At 37.4% G+C, this 18,144-nt stretch overlaps 1 long non-coding RNA gene across 1 annotated transcript; it reads right to left on the bottom strand.

The window, feature by feature from the left end:
• Positions 1–2,558: 2,558 nt before the first annotated feature.
• Positions 2,559–8,076, bottom strand: LOC127481595 (uncharacterized). The gene is made up of 3 exons (XR_007908266.1): positions 7,563–8,076; positions 6,799–6,882; positions 2,559–2,668 (listed from the first exon to the last, which is right to left on the bottom strand). It is a non-coding gene; the product is annotated as an uncharacterized LOC127481595 (long non-coding RNA).
• Between the last annotated feature and the right edge of the window lie 10,068 nt (positions 8,077–18,144).

The raw sequence follows: 18,144 nt of genomic DNA, 5'->3' as shown, positions 1-18,144 counted from the left end.
GTGGATTAATATATAAAATTTACAGCCGTTTAATGTATCTCAAAAAGTCCAGTTTTGCATTGTACTTTAATTTTTTGTCAGCATAAGTTTCTCTTGAATAATCCTCTGTAAAAAGGCTTCATTTTGCTTCAGTTCTTGTAAAATACCTTTTTTGATCAGGTTTATTACCTCTGAGTTCATCTGAATTTATCAAATCCAAATAGGTGACACTAAAGTCATAGTTTATTAATTAAGAATTGAACAGATTCTTGGGACTTGATTCTTATCAAACAAAAGTTTAGGACAACACTGGTAGGGTCCAAAGAGGGGTCCAAAAAGATCCAAAAGGGTGAGGTATTTGTTGCATTTTGTGAAATATCTTTGTTGTTTCATTACTTTTGCCTGGTGCACTGGTGATGATGACAGAAAAACTGGAGCAGACCATGACACAATGAAAGGAAAACAAAAAGAATAAGACTCAGAAAAGCCAAGGTGTTTTAACTTTGTGGTTTAACTTCATATTTTCTGCAGTCACCCAACCCAAAACCTGAACACAAGGAGGAACCTGGAGCTCTGAACATGCATGTTATAATGGTATCTGCAGAAAGGCCAAAAAAAGTAGGTGAGTGAGAAATGTTTCCTGGTTTGGTCTGAGAGATGATGCTCCTCTGCCAGACTGGAAGGATCTGAATCAGCCAGGCCCTTTTTATGTAAAATATAGTTTACTATATGTAGGGACTTATATATATATATGTATAGGAAAATTAATGAATGTGGAAATATATGTCTACCATATAGATTTATGTGTGTATTAGGCACATGTACAAATGCATAGTTGCAGGAATTGGGACTGAGTAGAATAGTTCTGGAAGCCAGGAACTGGTTTCCAGGCTTCATTGTTATCCTGGTTGATTCATCATTTAAAATAAGTTTAAACAGACAACAGAAAACCTAAGTGCTGCAATTGTCTCTGTGCACACCGTCAGCTTATAATTTAGCAAAAGAGTGTGCAGGACTGTGTATGACTGGCACATCTCAGGGACAATGGAGGGGACACAAAATTATATGTCCACTTTAGAAAAGCTCAATTTCACCTGAGAAATAAAGACATGTAGTGCAAATGTTCTTCCAGCCTGAAAAATCTCCGTCAACATTTAGGATAAAAGTGAGACAAACATTTCACAGGGTTAGAACAACTTATGTTTGAAACAGCTTTTCTAGGACAGACCCTCCGTCCTTTGATTCAAGACTGAGGGTCTTCTCAGAGTATGCCTGAGCTCACATGTGGGGACACAACTGATCCAGGCCTGACTTCAGTAATTTTTAATAGCGTTCTTTGTAATATACTATGCAATGTGGTCACAGTAGTCTCTTCAGGTCTTGAAGGAGCGAACCAGAAGAATATATGCAATATCTTTCAGGATACTTAGACAGAAGGCCTCTGTGGTAGCCCTGTTCACTCACAAGGGAAAAGAGTTTAAAACATCATCAGAAAAAAAAGGGATTGATTCACCCAATGTAATGTTTCAAAACTCTTATGTTTGCACAGTACTGAGCAAAGCTGCCAAATTTAAAATTTAAGTTAGTCTATTAAATAACTTGGTAATATTTCAGACAGTATACCTGTCCTCTTGTTTCTCTTTTTTTGTTCTGGGAGTTTGAGATCACTGTTTGCTTCATTTGACCTTTAACCCGTCTAGGTTCCAGTTAACTCTGATGGAGAAATGCTAATGTGCTCCAGCTTAGCCTGACTCACCCAGAGATTTGGGGAATTTTCACAGAAGTGGTTTGTTTCCCATACAAACGGAAAAGGCTGATTGTGGAAGGGGAAAGTGAAACCGCCTCGCAGCTTCCACACGGTGCTGTCAAATAAATTATCGTTCCTGTCCCAGGAGAGGAATTTGGTGTGCAGACCTGTGAGCGCAACTGGTGCCCATCAACGCACACAGAGGGATGTGGGGGAGCTGTGACTTGCCTGCTGCGGGCCTTAACCAAATATTCTCCTCATTTTCCTACCACTTCTCCACCGGTGCCCTAGTATTCTTAACAGTTGTGATGTTCTCAGCCTCTGCTTGCCTTATAGTGTTAAATGGTTCAATGACATTCTACATTAATAGGTACCTTTGTGAAGAATGCAGAGTGTAATTTTTGCTCTGCAAGGAATATTATACGTGTAGGCTGGCATGCACACAGGCATATGTGTGTCTCAAAACACTCTTCCACACTCCCCTTCCTACATGAGAGGGCAATAAGCCAGTATAAGCATATGTCTGCTGTATATATGGCTTTAATGAGAAGAGGAGACAGTGTAGATCAGCCATGTTATAGCTGGTGAGGATGTCAATTCTTCCAGCCAGGGTAGCGTTCCAAACCTGAGACTTGTGCGTTGTAGTAGCAAAATATCAAAGCCCCTCTCACATCATGTCATGGAGCACGATGCTACTTTTGCCCTCTACTTGATCATTAAACACACAATAAATGGTACAAATGCTTCCATCAGTCCTATAAATGCTCTGCATACCTGTTTTAATCACACATATCATTGCAGTGGCAGCAATTTGCATGCATTGTAATCTCATGCTGATTTAGTTCTAATGTTAGTCACTGATTCACTAATTTATTTAGTAGAAATAGACTTCAGATCCATGATGAGCTCTGCCAAATTTCACTCTGTTTGATTTCAGAAGCCCTAAAAATCAAAGAGTGAAAGAGTGAATTTTATCTTACACACAGAATAGGTTATGAAAATTTTCAGGCCCACAACCTCAGAAATGCAGTCAGTTCCCTCGTGTAACTCTACTCCCTGATTTCCTGTGGGGAAATAGTAAACCAGCAAATCTTAAGCTCAGCTTGTGTCAAGATACTCTGAGTCTCTCAACTAGGACCCTTTAGCCCTGTAAAAAAATTGGTTATGTATCCTATACAGAACTGAAAACATACAAATGCTTTCTGATCACTTGTCAATAAGATACTGTAGCGGTAATAGCACTTGAAGAGGCCAAAAGCAGTGTTTCTGAGACTTATAAATATTGTGGGATTTTTCTCATTATTGGACTTCAAGTTTTGTAAAGACAGTTCCTCTATTAAAGCAGCAATAAGCCTCCATCAACAACAGCTGAATGACACTGTCAGTCTTGCATTCACGTAGTTGAACTGTTGCTCTTACACAGCCAACTCATTGTACCACTGTCAATCTGTCACCTGGAAATGACACTACAAGTGCTACTTGTATCAGTGACTGAACTCAAAAGCAAAGTCAGACACAGTCTGCTTCTACAGGAAAATGCATTAAGATTGTCATATGGAATACCAACTATGAGATGTTCAAGCTCTTTTTTCCACTGCTTAGTTCCAAATTTGTTTCAAATACATTCTGAGAAGAAAGCAGCAGAATTAGACCCTAATTCAGCAAAAATCTAAGCACGTGGCTGTCTTCCACTCCATCAGTAACACCACTAAAGTAATGATCAACTGTTTGCTGAATTTGTTTTGCTCTGATGAAGCCATATCTGTGCAACAAAATCTAGTCTGCTGCACTAAGGGGATATAGTACGTAGCTTTTATCCATAAAAGATGAGTTATAAATTGTGATCCCTTTTTCTACTGTGAGCTACAGTATGACTCCTAGCTTAACCACAGAGCAGAAGAACACCAAACTGCCCAAAGAAATTAAGTTGGCAAAGCCACAACCATTATCTTCAAGCACAGTTTGAAAGTGGGGAATTTTCTGAGTTCACGTTTCTCCTACGCAAAATGGGATCTCCTGACTCTGTTTGCTTCTATTATTCTCATACAAACCCACAGTCCAGGACAACTAGACATGGTCTTCTTTGGGGAAACACAACAAAGACAATAGTTAAAGATATCCCCTAGTAGGATATCCATAATTTTCAGTGACCTTAGCTCTCACAAGTCAGGAAAATTGATGTTTGCCACCACAACATTACTCTTTTTCTGCACTACTTAGAATCACAGAGTGGTTTGGGTTGTAAGGACCCTTAAAGATCATCCAGTTCCAACTCCCCTTTCACTAGACCAGGTTACTCAAAGCCCCATCCAGCCTGGCCTTGAACACTTCTAGGGATGGGGCATCCACAGCTTCTCTGGGCAACCTATGCCTGAGCCTTACCACCCTCACAGTAAAGAATTTATTCATATCATCTAATCTAAACCTCCCCTCTGTTAGTTTAAAGCTATTCTCCTTTGTCCTATCACTAAGGTCCTTGTCAAAGGTCCCTCCTCAGCTCTCCTGTAGCCCTTTCAGGTACTGGAAGGTGCTGTAAATTCACCCCTGAGCCTTCTCTTCTCCAGGCTGAACAGCCCCAAATCTCACAACCTATCTTCAAGGGTTGCCTTCACCCCATGTTTGTCATGTCTAGAGGAGATTGCTACCTCCTCTATCCCAGGTTTACACAAAACTTGAAGGACATTGAGTTCATAACTTCCCTTTCACTTAACTGTTAAACTTCAGAATGAAATAATATCAATGACACTTTGGAATGCAAAGTAAGTCCCTAATGTCAAATAATAAACTGGGCTCCTTGTAGATCAGTGGAGAGAAAGAGACTCTAATACCTAACTGAAAAAAGCCTGAGTAAAGGCATGAACACTCCTGCAGAACTTCCTAAACATCTATGTAAAATCCAGACCTCATTGCAGAGGCTAAACTTATATTAACTTCAGCAGTGCCAAGACTTAACCCTCAGTTTTAAGTTCCAGCAGGGTGGAAAGCCAACTTTAGAGAAAGTGATGGGACTAGGAAAAAGGAGAAACTTCAGGGGTGCAATAACAATTAAAATGAATAATAAATTTCAACTGAGGTAGAACTGGGAAAAAATGTCAATGCTGACAGTGCTGTTTCAGCTGGGATTAGACTCTACTTATTTTATGAAGAATATTTTAGCAGAAAATAAGCAATTTATCAGTGTCTCTTCTGGAACTGTTTCCATGTTTGTCTAGAGACAAAGTCTGTGCTTCCTTTTCTTACATGCTTTTTTAAATTACTTGCTTCTTTTTTGTCTTCTACTCACTAACATTTTTCCAAGTTACTCAGCTTGGTTCTCCACTCTCTCCATAGTATGAAAGCTCTATTGTTCCCTGTGAATGCTCCATCACTTACCCCTCCTAGCTCCACACTTTGGCACAAATGGCCTCTTTTGAGCTTCTGTGTGAAGACCACCTGCAGCAGACCTTGAAATGACTAACATGGAGGTAGGCTGAGATCAGCTTAAACTCAAGTTTCAAATGTACTCTACAACTCTTGCTGTTTCCTACTCCCCAAAACTACTTCATTTCCCACACTGACTGCTAAAGCAATAGTCCTTAAAGAGGGAGCGATGATTTACAGTGACTCTTCTTAATACATGAACATTAATTTTATTTATTGTACCAAGTACCAAATTTACTGGAGACATAGTCCATGATTGGCATTTTGAAGGAAATATGGTATATTACACAAATCTATGGATATAGCTGTAGAGATTTATAGAACATTGCCTTCAGTAGTTAGAATATAGTATATGACTAGTGCTGAGGTCATGTCCAATGTTCATTTTGCTCATTTACTTTTGAAGGTGGAGTTGAAATAGTTGCCAATTCACAATATAAAAGGGATTTTTTGATAATAATATATTGAAAAGTAGATATGTAAAGGTAGACTAAATAATAAATTTAATTTAATAGCAAACAAATTATTCGTGGCTTTTAACTCCTTGAAAATTGCATTTTAAAAATACCTACTGACCATCTGATCCTATGAAGACTCAGTATTAGTCAAAGGATACATCACTTGTCTAGTCCCTTGCCTGGTAGAGAGTGGCTAAAAGGGACAACTCACAGTAGCTAAGTACGGTGGCTGATGATATTTACAGGGTCAGTAGCGGTAGCTCAGTTCTCCAGCTATTCTCTTAATCAGGTAAGAGATACATCGAAATCTACTAAATTGCTCAGGATTAACAATAAGGTGATTTAGTGCACAATCAGCCCCAATAGAAAAATTCCTTGTTCTTCATTGTGCAGCTAAGTAGATAAGAAAAATCTGCAGTTTCCAAACATCCCGGACTCCTAACAGCCAGACACAGGCACACAAAGGCACGTGCTGGGGAAATGAAATTAGCAAGTGGTGTCATTTGTTTTAGCATATGATCACATCTGACATGCATGAGCTTGTGTCTCATGCGCTTTCTTGTTTGTGCTGGAAAAAGAAAAATGTGAAGCCAGTTAGGAATGTCTCTGAATGTGATGCTTTCCTTTTTCCCCATTCTCTCTTTTCCTTTTCTTTCAGTAAAAACACCGGAGATGTTTAAAACCCCTAAATCATACAAGGCATATTTTTAATATCTTGTACTAGGGGATAACCTTTTTAATAGTACTGGAAATCCCCATATAGCATATATAGGTGTATCCAGATGGATTGTTTCCATATGAAGGCATTTTCTTTTGCCATTTTTCATTCTATTGTATGTAGCTGTAACTTATGCTTTTTATAATGAAGGGCTACTCTTAATAACCTTGTATTTATTTTATTTTATTTTTTTTTAGAAAGAGCAGATGTGATGAAGTGAATGAGAGCTATTGGTTTAATAAAGCACAGTCATCTTCTCTCAGATGTTACAATAAACCAGATTAGATAGACTTTTAATGATAAAGCTCCAATGTTACCTCTGCAGTTGATAAATGGTCTGAAATTTCATTTTCTCTGTTCTGTGTACCTTGCATACATGCCTGTGTTTAACTGTTTAGAATCTATCATTGTAACAACATGAAAGCAAAGAAACCCAGGATCTCAAAATAGCTCATTATACAAATGATGATTCCTACCTGATAGGGAGAAGTGAAAGGTGAAAAATCCTTCCCTCTCAATTAAATTCCCTTCATGAGAGCCTTTAGTATGTTTCTGACCATCTTGTCAGTCAAGCAATAGCAGAAAATTCAGTGTCATTATGGAAAAAAAGACATTAAAATATTTTTAGTGGTGGAGAGAGGGGATATGCGAATATACTTCAAAGAAAGGGTCTTGTTTTCCTTTTATTCCCTCAGTATTTCCATGAAACCTAAGGCAATGACATCACAACAAAACAAGGTTGCCAAGATATACTATACAAAAACATGTTTTCACATGGTTACATTTTCTGCAAATTATAGTTCTTGGAATATAAATCAGAATAATTGTTTAAATCAGAGTGACTGTTGAAACAGATTTACAGAGATCAAATCAAAAATGTAATAATTCTTGTGGTTTCACTAATGCTCAGAGCACCAAATACTTCTGAAAATTTTGGTTGTCAGTTATATATAGTGTTTACATTAACATGCTGCTTGAACAGAGAAAATATATATTTTAAGATGAAAATGTGAATCCAGGGTTACAAGAATGTTTCTGAAACAGCTAAGTCATCTTGTTTCAAGTAAAACCAGATGTTTGCTTAAAGTGAAAGGCAATCATTTCTTTTAATTATGTTCACTGGTTAGGCCACCAGGAATATCCATATGTGCACACAATGATCCGATTAAAATCAAAGACCTTACAATGGAGAAAGCAATCAACAACTGAAAGACCACCAAATGACATGTGAGGCACTGACCTGGTTTCCACTACCTCTGTTCACTCATTTTCACTCAGCAAGTTGAGCAGGAGAGACTGCTGGAGTCCGCTGAGGTTCCCTGGGAGTGTCACGTCCCTGAAACCTGGAGGTATCTTTGGGAGCAATGGCCTCCTAAACGGTTGCTCCAAATTGATGAACCTGGTCTAGACACATTTCTCAACTCAGCACAGGGTCAATACCTGCTAAAACATTCTGTGTGCAGTAAGGAAACAGCTGCAATGCTCTTCTTTGGTCATTTCAGTATGTGTGGCCTTGTGGTGAATCTAGTGGAAGAGAGAAAAACGTGGAAACTCATAAAGTGTTTTGCATGAATACTTCACCAGAAGAGAAGGGGATGGCCAAATGGACCAAACAAGTAGATTTTCATGTCGTCCTGAAATCCTGTAGATGCCACATGACTGTGCTTGGCAGAGACTGTAAGCCCAAAACATTACCATGAGGTTTCTTAAACAACCCATAACTGTAACAGCTCTTCGTGTCCCAGACATTTCAAATGCACTTATCACCGGAATTTTTATCGGTGACTGATGGCTTTGAAACTATACAACACTTTTTGTAGTTTGAAACTTCTATGCAAAACTTTGTTGGTCATGTATATAAGGATCTATTCTTAGCCCTCCTGTGAAGAAATACCAAAAGCTCTGGCCTGTGGCAGGAGATGCACCTTCTAACTATTTACAGAGCAAAAAATGTTCTTCTGGAAACTGGCACCTACCCCCAGTAGGGGGTACCTCCTCAGCTCCTCTGTGATCCTATCAGCAGACAAGGACAGCTCTATAACCACCTATTTCAATGACAATTATGTTTATGAAAAAGAAATTAGAAAAAAAAAAAAGAAGGGAAGAAAATTGCTCAGTAAAAGATATTCTCTGGCCACATGCATTTGTCAGAAATTCTGGCATTAATCAGGTGATTAAAAGTATTTACAAAAAAAAAAGAATAAAACATATGACTCCAGTGAAGCTACTAGGATTTTTAACCCTAACTTCAATGAGCCAAAGAAACACCCTTTTCTATTTTCCCCCGTGACTTCTGTCATTGTGGGGTATTTTATTGCACACATTCAGGTTCTGTGGTGAAGGTATTCTCTTCTGTTTGTGCATGATCTTGGCTCAACTGCTTTATTGTTTTGCTTTTGTTTCTAGTCCATCCATACCTCTCACCAAAGAAGAGATTGTTTTACTTACATTCTCACTGCTCTGCACAACAACCTTTCTCTTACCCAAGCCTTACACTTAGATTAAGTTCAGCCTCTACAGTGTTTTTCGATAAAGATGGATATGTATACATAACACCTGTATCCATGGCAACTTCATTTTGGTGTGTGAGTCCTGTACAGTCTTTTAAATGTTCCCCTTTCACATGGCTTCACTTAACTGTCAGTGTGCTAACAGGGCCCTCTGTGCATTGCCTCCAGTTCCTTAAAGCTCCTCTCATTGTTTTGACTAATAAGCAGTTATATTAAAACTTCGAGCCAGGATATTTAGAGGGAAAAAATCCTGCAGACCCTGCAAATTTAGTAGCAGGCACTTGATTTTTGTTGATTAGCTTGTAGATAATGTTGCCAGAAATATCTTCTTCAAGGCATACTTCTGTCTTGAAATACATCTTCGCCAGCTTTCAACACAAGACAGGAACCAAAATGAGTTAGCATCGGAGCAGATGACCTCCAAGAACTTCTGACACTACTCTATGGAAAGTAGATGGCATTAATACTGATATAGAAGAGTAACAGGCAAGCTAATTTGTAACCCAGCAGGATCCCAAAATATGTCCAAAATATTATTTATTACTAGAAGTTATAAAATAGAGTTAAGGTAGATTTTATTGTTTACTTATCCAAGCCATAAAATATACAAGTACAGGAAATATAAACAACAGCAAAACAATCTGTGCAAAGGTAAGCTTTCAGCTAGCCTAATCATCTCTAAATTCTAATTGTTATCTCATGATGAATGGCTGCTGGAGTACACAAAGGATGATACCAGTTCCCTGTTCCACACAGACCACCACACTTCCATTCAACTGTGTTATCACATATTCTGCCTTGACAGAAAATTTAATTTTCTCATCACCAGTTGGTGAGTTTTCTTCTGGAAAAGGGCATACTGCCTACCTTCCTCTGGACTCGCTTTTGCAGGTGGATTGTTCTTTTCCACTGTAGATGAAGGAACAGTCAAGAATGTGTCCCTTCCTTATTGTGCTGGCCTGGGAGAGTTTTTCTAGTCTAGTTTTTATAACCTTTCTATCACTAAATTCTACTCATATGCCAGTGGCATGTTAAGTGATACAAGCAATATCTGTTATATATACTGTGAGTTCCTACTCAGTGTCATTTATTACTCTCCTTTTCCACACTGCTTTGGAAGCAGCACGTCCTTCTGTACATACCTCTTTCCATGCCACACCACTAAGTGTCCTACGGCTAATCTGCAGGTGGTTTAGGAAAAGGATATAAAATCACAGAATAACATTAAAAAGGGTCACAGATTATATTACTAACACATTTAATATATCCACATGCCCACACAAGGTCCACATATTCACCATTACAGGCATGTGCATTTCTGGTTTTAAATCCTCCATTGACCGGGACACTACAACCTCTTCTGAAAATTTATTCCGTTCCTCAACTGTGGGAATTTTTTCCTAATAAAAATTGTCCCTCTTTGTAAGTTAAACTGGTTACATCTTGTTGTATGCACCATGGCTGTGAAGAGTGGGTTATTCTACTTTCCTGTATTGTAAAGACTCCTGAAAAACAAACACTGGTTTTTGAAGCCCTCTAACTAAATGGACTAGATTCAGAATTCATTAAGAATAACTTAATTAACAGAATGAACACCATATGACTGACTCGAGCAATCTGAACTAATCATCCTATTTCAAACTAGGTTTTAAAAAAACATTTCTAGAACTTGCAGAGTGATTGTATATTGGATGGAAACATCTTTGTAAAATATCAGAAGTTTGCAAAATGAATTCATTTTTACAACTATTTTATGAACTTGGAAAAAGTGAAATTTAAATGAGAAAAGTTCAATATTTGTCTTTTCCTCTCCTACTTCTCATTTCATTTAGCCAGAAAATGAACTCAGTGTTTAACAAAAGTATGTTTTATATCAAGTAATATTTAATTACTATGTTTGTTTAATAGAGATTAATAATTAAGCATCCTGAAATGCAATCAGTAGTTTATAGATAAGAGAAAAACATTTGAAAGGATCTTAAGTAAACTACAAAAACGTGGGCTAATCTTATGAACAAATGCAAATCCATAATCCTGTTTAGGCCATGGTCTGCTGGTAATGCATTCGCAATTAAAGTACTCTGTGATTTATGGAAGTCAGAAAGGAAATTACTCAGGAACATTTACACTGTATACTTACAACAAGCTCCCCCGCTCCCGAAGGACAGGACTTTGCCATGGCTCAGTTCAGAAGATCTTTGACTTGTTTTGCAAAATGTTTGCTTGACTTCTTCAACTTCGTCTGTTAAATATGCTCGGCTCAGTAAGATAACTGGCACAAAGCTTGTAATTACAGCATCAATTCTTATAAGGTAATTTCTAATAAATGGAGGAGTCTATTTTTATTTTATTTTCATATTCATTGAGGAAAATGTTCAGACTAAATAATTCCCTTGTCATCTAGAACTCAGTGCACCAATAAATATAATTATGAACTCTTTTCATTTTTAAAATTTCAGACTATTTCAGTCTATTCTAGTTATTACAATATCTATTTGGGATACTAATATTAGTGGCAATGATAAAAATGAAAAAATTTTCACAAAGAAAAATTTGAAGTTATTTAATTTTAAAATCTTCATGAATATTTAACTTATTTTAAAAAAGCAAACATTGTTAACAGCTGCAACATTGAGACCATTTTAATGGAATATGTAGGTTATAGGAAAAATAATTTGTGAAACATTAAGTAAAATATTTGTGAATTTTCTTTAGCCATGTTTATCCACCAGAAATCCCCACGGGACAAAAATGCAATAACATAAGGTAAGGAAAAAAAACAACTTTCAATCATGAATACAAGTTGCTCTCAACTTGTTGATCTTGTCTTAGTCATAAATTTTCTTATAGGAAAGCTGGGAATGAACAACAAACTTATTGGTATTGAGGAACAAGATGTGGTTCAAGGTTTCTATCAAAGCAAGCCCCTGATTCTGTGATATTCACCTGTACTTTTTGTCTCTACTGCTAAAGGAATCCCTTGTGGAGATACCAGTAGCAGAGCTGCTTGAAAACACTGCCAGCATTAGTCTTGGTCTGGGAGAGGCTGTAGCCAGTTGTAGTTGGCTTCCCACCAAACCCCATAGACTACAGAAGAAAAGCTCGCAAAAGAGGGAGAAGAAAAAAACGGAATAGCAAAAGTTATATAAAATATATATATATTTTACATGTATTACAGATATACAATTAAGGTGCTATGTACATATGAACATAAGAATCCCAAATCGCTCCCAAAAGGGAAAGAGGGGAAGGGAAAATGGGAAAAAGGACAAAAAGGGACAAAACCGGACAAAATCAAAACAGGTATGCACAATCGAAAAACCCGGTAGCTAACAAAACAAAGAACTAGTGAAATCTCACCACTTCCCTTGAGAGAAGCAGGACGGCCGGACACGGCCCAGCACTCTCCCCTCACGCGTGACAGACAACAGCAGCCTCTGCAGGCCTCAACTCCAGATAAGCAAGGCCGAGACAGGGACCCACCATTCCCAAACCTTGCTGGAAGAAGAGGCAGAGAGGTCTCTCTGACCGGCTTTGTTCATACCTCAGTTTACGTAAAGGAATAGCGTGGAATTCTTCCTTGGTCACTTTCCTAGTTCCTTCCTGGTTACAGGCTGGTCTCCAGGAAGGCCTAGACTGAAACTATCACAGACACAAATGATTTTACAATTGAAAAATTAACTAACTGACCTTGGAAAAAAAAATGCAAACAAAAAAATAGGATTCCATGCCACTTCTTGTGTTAAAGAAATGAAAAGTCATCATCCTCCATGAAGTTTTTTGCTGCTTATTGTTAAGTACAAGTAAGCATTTTAAGGACTAGAGTAACTGATGGCAATGACACAGTTGGAATCTGAAGTAATTGCACTTTTAAACTTCATCAGTATAGTGATGAATGTACAAGATCCACAAATTGATGGTACTTCCAGTCTATCTGATCTTCACAATGCCATTGGGAAAACTGACTACTAACAAATAGCAAAGGCATTTGAAAATCAGTTAATAGCTATGTTCAGTGGAAAAACCTACACCAAATGAGATTCTAACTCAACTTTCCTTTCAAAAGCTGTAAACACCCAATAGCTGTCTGTGCTTTATCACCTGCAGCAGACTCTTAGAACTTGGAGCAACTGCACACATTGTGATTGCAGCCTGGCTGGGGCAGCCCAGGCTATACATACCCTGATAGATTTAAGGTGTGGGGATTAGAGGTAGAGATAAGAATCTGAAGGAAGTAATCCTCCACATGCTCCCCATCTCTCCAAGCATCAGTTCCAGAGAAAGTCTGGAATTCGGGTAAGACAAAAAGGTGTCTGTTGGTGGAACTACCACCATCAATATCACAATTGCACATGCATTGGACTTGAAAACGGTAGCATTATAACAAATTCTGAGGAATTTCTGGTATTTCAAACTTTAAGGGGAGCCAATCCTGCTTGGGATGGGGAATGTGAGTGCAGGCAAAGGTTTTATTTGGCCCACAGTCATGTTATTTTGTCATATTAGATATTACTAAATAATTCTTTACTGTGAGGGTGGTGAGGCACTGGAATATGTTGCCCAGATAATCTGTAGATTCCCCACTCCTGGAAATGTTCAAGGTCAGGTTGGATGGTACTTTGAGCAGTGTGGTCTAGGGGAAGTTGTCCCTGCCCATGGCAGGAGGACTGGAACTGAATGATCTTTAACGTCACTTTCAACCCAAACGATTCTGTGATTCTGCATTTCCCAGCTTGCCAATAAATTTGAACTTGTTTACCAAATTCAACCATATTTGTTGGGGGAACAGAAAATTTGTACATAGCAAGCTCCTAAGAAATTTGGAAAATAAACAACTGGATTAAGAGAAGACCGAAGATTATCACCCCTACAGTCAGAAAAGCTGCTGAGTCTGCACAGTGACATTACTGGGCACCAGAGAAACCATTCAGAAAGATTCCAAAGAAAGGCTTATTCGGGTCTGGTCTTCATGGGAATGATTTGCACTTGTTTTTGTTTATTGGTTGCTTGCTCAGCATCGTCTGAGGGAGTCGAATGCTTATATTATTTCTCACTTAATGGTGAAATATTTTTTCTGAATACAAGACCTTGAAGAAATGCCCCAGATTCTCCAGCAAATTATTTTCTGGTAGAATCATCATATCCAGCTGACTGGCATTATTTTCTCACCCATGCACATACACTTTGTCCCCAACAAATCTGTTTAGAGTCAAATAAGAAACAACATTTTCTCTTAAGGGAAACAAAAGAGAAATCCCATTTTCCTTTATGTACCATGCACATATCTCTTAAGTGCTCTCAGATATAACATTTGAACTTTTAAAAACTTAACTTAATAAAGTATCACTTTTTTTTTCTCTTTAAGTTTATAGAACTCTACATGTAGAAATACAATCACTCCGATTTGCAGCCTTAGGAGAAATACTCTGCTGTAGGTTTCTAAAACCTGTCCAATACTATTTATGTAAGAAAATTCCCATTTCTACAATGAGCATTTGAGGATGGAGTACTAGAGCATTTCACATCAGAAGACTTCTGAAGGATGCACGTGCTGCTGGATGTCTGTGAACAGCATTTCTTGTCTGAACAATGTACATGGAGCCTTTGCCTTGCTTTTCAGTCCTTCTGGAATTCTGACGAAATCCTGAAAAGTAAACGTTTGTTTCCCAAAGGAAGTGGCTGAATTGCAACAAACTCACTCTTTGCTGAAATCAAGTTGTGAAGTCAGACAGTAGATACTATATACTGCTGAATCAAAGTTCTTTCCATTGTTTCTGTTTTTCTGTGATATCTTTCTAGGTGAGCTACACTTATGATCAGGAAAGGATGTAGAAAATTATGTGATAATAACGATTTCATTCTAAGAATCATGTTATAAACACAAACACGTTACAAGTTCAGAGCACTCCAATTCCTAAAATTTAAATATACATATTTGTCCTCAATTTGAAAGAAATGCAAGTTCCTTGCCATCAAAAGCATCTTTCCATTACCTTCATTTTCATCTTGCCTGACTTATACACTATTTAATAACAATTAATAGACAAAGTTATTTGATAAAACCTTGAATCCAGTTTAGGAGCTTTTCCTTTGCAGAAAATGTAACAGTCAATGCATTGTCAACTTATGGAATGTAGTACTTCAGCATTTTCATGTAATTCAATTGAAAAAATATTTCCTCTAATTATCTAATTTCAAAAATCTCTTGGAACTTGAGGAAAAAAATAATTTTATTATCTCCTTCTTTTTAGGTCTGGGATGTTTCTTCTACCATACATTTTGCTGTATTGTGCAATTTATAAAAGTACAGCTTGCTGGAAACAATGTTCTTTCCAAATTTGCACCATGTGCAAATATAAACTGCCACTTCACTGGGTGTCTTGAAATGAATATACAGGCTGTTACTCTTCCACTGCAGTAGTAGATGTTTGTCTCCCATTTCAGGGTATCTCTGTAGTTTGAGGCACATACAACTGTATGAAATAATAAGGCCCTTCCCAACCATGTCCGTATGTGTCCTCACAACTGAAAGAGAAACACATCACAGGGAATACAAGAATCTTTTATCCTACCAGGGTGCTCCAAGATTTCTGCAAGTCCCAGGCAATACATATGACTCTGTCACAAGGAGATGATCCACAGGAGTGACCTTGGATAACAATACAACAGGGCTCCACAGCCTCCACAACGCGGGGGGCTGATATTGCTTAACTTCAGTGAGGAGAGAGGGATTCCACTTAAACATTTGTGCAAGAATAATTGTTACAGTCCATTTCCTCTCCTGCTGTCTTACATTTCACAGCCCAATATGCACATCTGATTCATTGTTGTGTAGACCTCTTCATAAAAAACCCTTACAGCAGTTTTTACTGGTACATAAGGCACCATCTCCCCTTTCCTTCTGGAAGGAGCACCCTCTTTCTTTCAGGAACTCACATTGTGACCCAAGCAGTTACCCTTTTGTTACATACCTAGAAGATATTTCAATCCACGAAAATCCGTAACTGATGCTGAGATGCAAACGTCAGTCATTATTACGGCTTCTGTTATTTACTTCGGCTCTTATATGGTCTTGGGCTCAGGCTCTGTGACTCAAGCAGACAAGTTTAGTCCTTTAGAAAATGTATAAAATAAAATAATCATTAAATACTGAAGTATTGAGTACTGGATATATAAACTGCTATTCATTTAGAATTATTCTGGAAATATACTTCAAGCTTGTCTTTTGATATTTCAGAGGCAGAAGAATTTATATCTGCATAAAGTATGTGATGAAATCTAGGATCCCTTGATTTTAAAGTATTCTGCAGCATTTATTTTTTGCATGTGAGTATTTACTACAAATGGTTAAAACCCAGCTTATTAGGTTTAGTTTCAGGTGAGTTCTTCAGAAGCTGATTTGGTGCTCTTCTGAACAACCTCTTGGTATTCTTCTCTGACTCCATCTCATTGTTCTTCATAGATCTTTGCACTGTGGACATCAAACTAAAGCCCCAGGGTGCTTTGCACCAAATCTGAGGAGCTATTGATGAATTAGTCCACATTAAGAGTCTGCTTGCAGCTGTTTATCATCCATAATTTTTCATCCTTTTTAAAGAAATTACTTTCTTTTTCACCTGCTTAAAATCATTTTTTGGGATCTATTGCTTAGGCAGATTACTTCTGTTTATTGTTATGCTGATTCCATGTCCTCTCCATCTTAATGAAAGAACATCAACAAAAATTAAAATATATAACACTGACCTTTTTCTCTTACCACCAGTGTAATATGTTGCTGTAATGTTATTGCTATGCCAAAGTATTTTGAAATCTATTTTCATAAGCAAACGTCATTGGCCTTTAATTAAATTCTTCAAATTTATTATGCATCAGGTTGACTAATACAAATTCCACACTTTTGTCTAAAATCATCACCCCCCTGACAATCCTGTAATCACTAGCATCATTATATTTATTCCTTTTGTGTTCAGTCTTGGCACTATCTTTCTTCCAACAGTCTGACATTTCCAAAATCTTGACATACTCACTGAAAGAGAATGCTGTGGATTCTAAAATCTTCCCTGGGCAGCTATTTTTAAACTCTCAAATGAAAAAAATCTGGATCTAACACTGATTGTTATTTAAGAACATTGATTACTATTAGACAAAAATATTTTATATAATTTATTATCTACCTTTTTCATTCAATTAATAATAAAAATAGTTACTAAACATATTTCTCTTTTTACATATTGTTATTTACTGTTCTAAAAGTGGCCAATAACCCTGTTCATTTCATTTTTGTTCTCCCAAAAGTGCTTTCTTCATATTGTCCTTAACACTAACAGCCAGATTTCCTCTTTACAGTGTCAGATTTTCACAGTTTCCAACATAAAAAAGTCAACCAAATCCACATTATGAATTGTTTTCTTGCTACACCTGTTACAGATATAGGTATAGTTACTGCTGCTTTCATTGGTAAGTATTTTGGTTCTTTTAAACAAGCTTTTCAGTTGTGGGATTACTCCATTTAGGGCTTGAAGTAAACAGTTTTTAATTACCATTCACATTTTTCTGATTAAATTTTTCCTCCCAGATGATTTGATTGGTAATTGTTTTCAGCTTTGGGAAACCGATCTTTTTCAAAGCACCCAGGGAATGCACACCCATGCACACATGCACAGGCACACACGCTGCAGACATTAATGTGTGCATGTGTGTGTGAGTCTTTAGGAGTGCGTGCGGGTGTGTGTCCATGTGTGCATTGCACAGTCGTGCACAGATGGTTAGGATTTGTTATGTTTATCCAAAGCAACTACAATCAACTCACAAACACTTGAGCTGAACCACAAGCATTTGGAAATTCTTCTGCTAACTTAGTGTCTAAGGCAGAGTTGCCCTGCACCGTATGCAACACATTCTGACTTAGGCAATCAACATGCACAATATTTTTAAATTCTTGGGACAGTCAGTTCTGGCAGCATGCTGTCACCAGCCAGCATTTCCCAGACTCCTGAAGTCCCCCAAAAGGAATCCTTCTTCTTTCCCTAGTCACTGAAGATTGGTGTTGCTTCTTCAATTTGGTCGTAGTGACCAACACTGACAATAATTTAGAAATAAATTAAAATCACAATATGAAAAGTAGCATAGTAGAATATAAATGCAAACTACAGATCTTTACAATATTGAATTATAATCACATTAACATTAAATAAGATTATCAGAAAATATTGAAGAAATTTAAAATAAATACACCTCTCTTATTCAGATGGGGTAATTTAGCATTAGTGGTACCTGATTTTCCTATATGTAGTGAAACAAACCTTTTTATCT

This window comes from Manacus candei, unplaced genomic scaffold, assembly GCF_025592945.1.
Source record: "Manacus candei isolate 608988 ecotype Guabito, Panama unplaced genomic scaffold, ASM2559294v1 h1tg000007l, whole genome shotgun sequence".
NCBI classification, from domain to species: Eukaryota; Metazoa; Chordata; class Aves; order Passeriformes; family Pipridae; genus Manacus; species Manacus candei.
The sequence above is the reverse complement of the archived record's forward strand: the minus strand, read 5'-3'. Positions and strand labels throughout refer to the sequence as shown.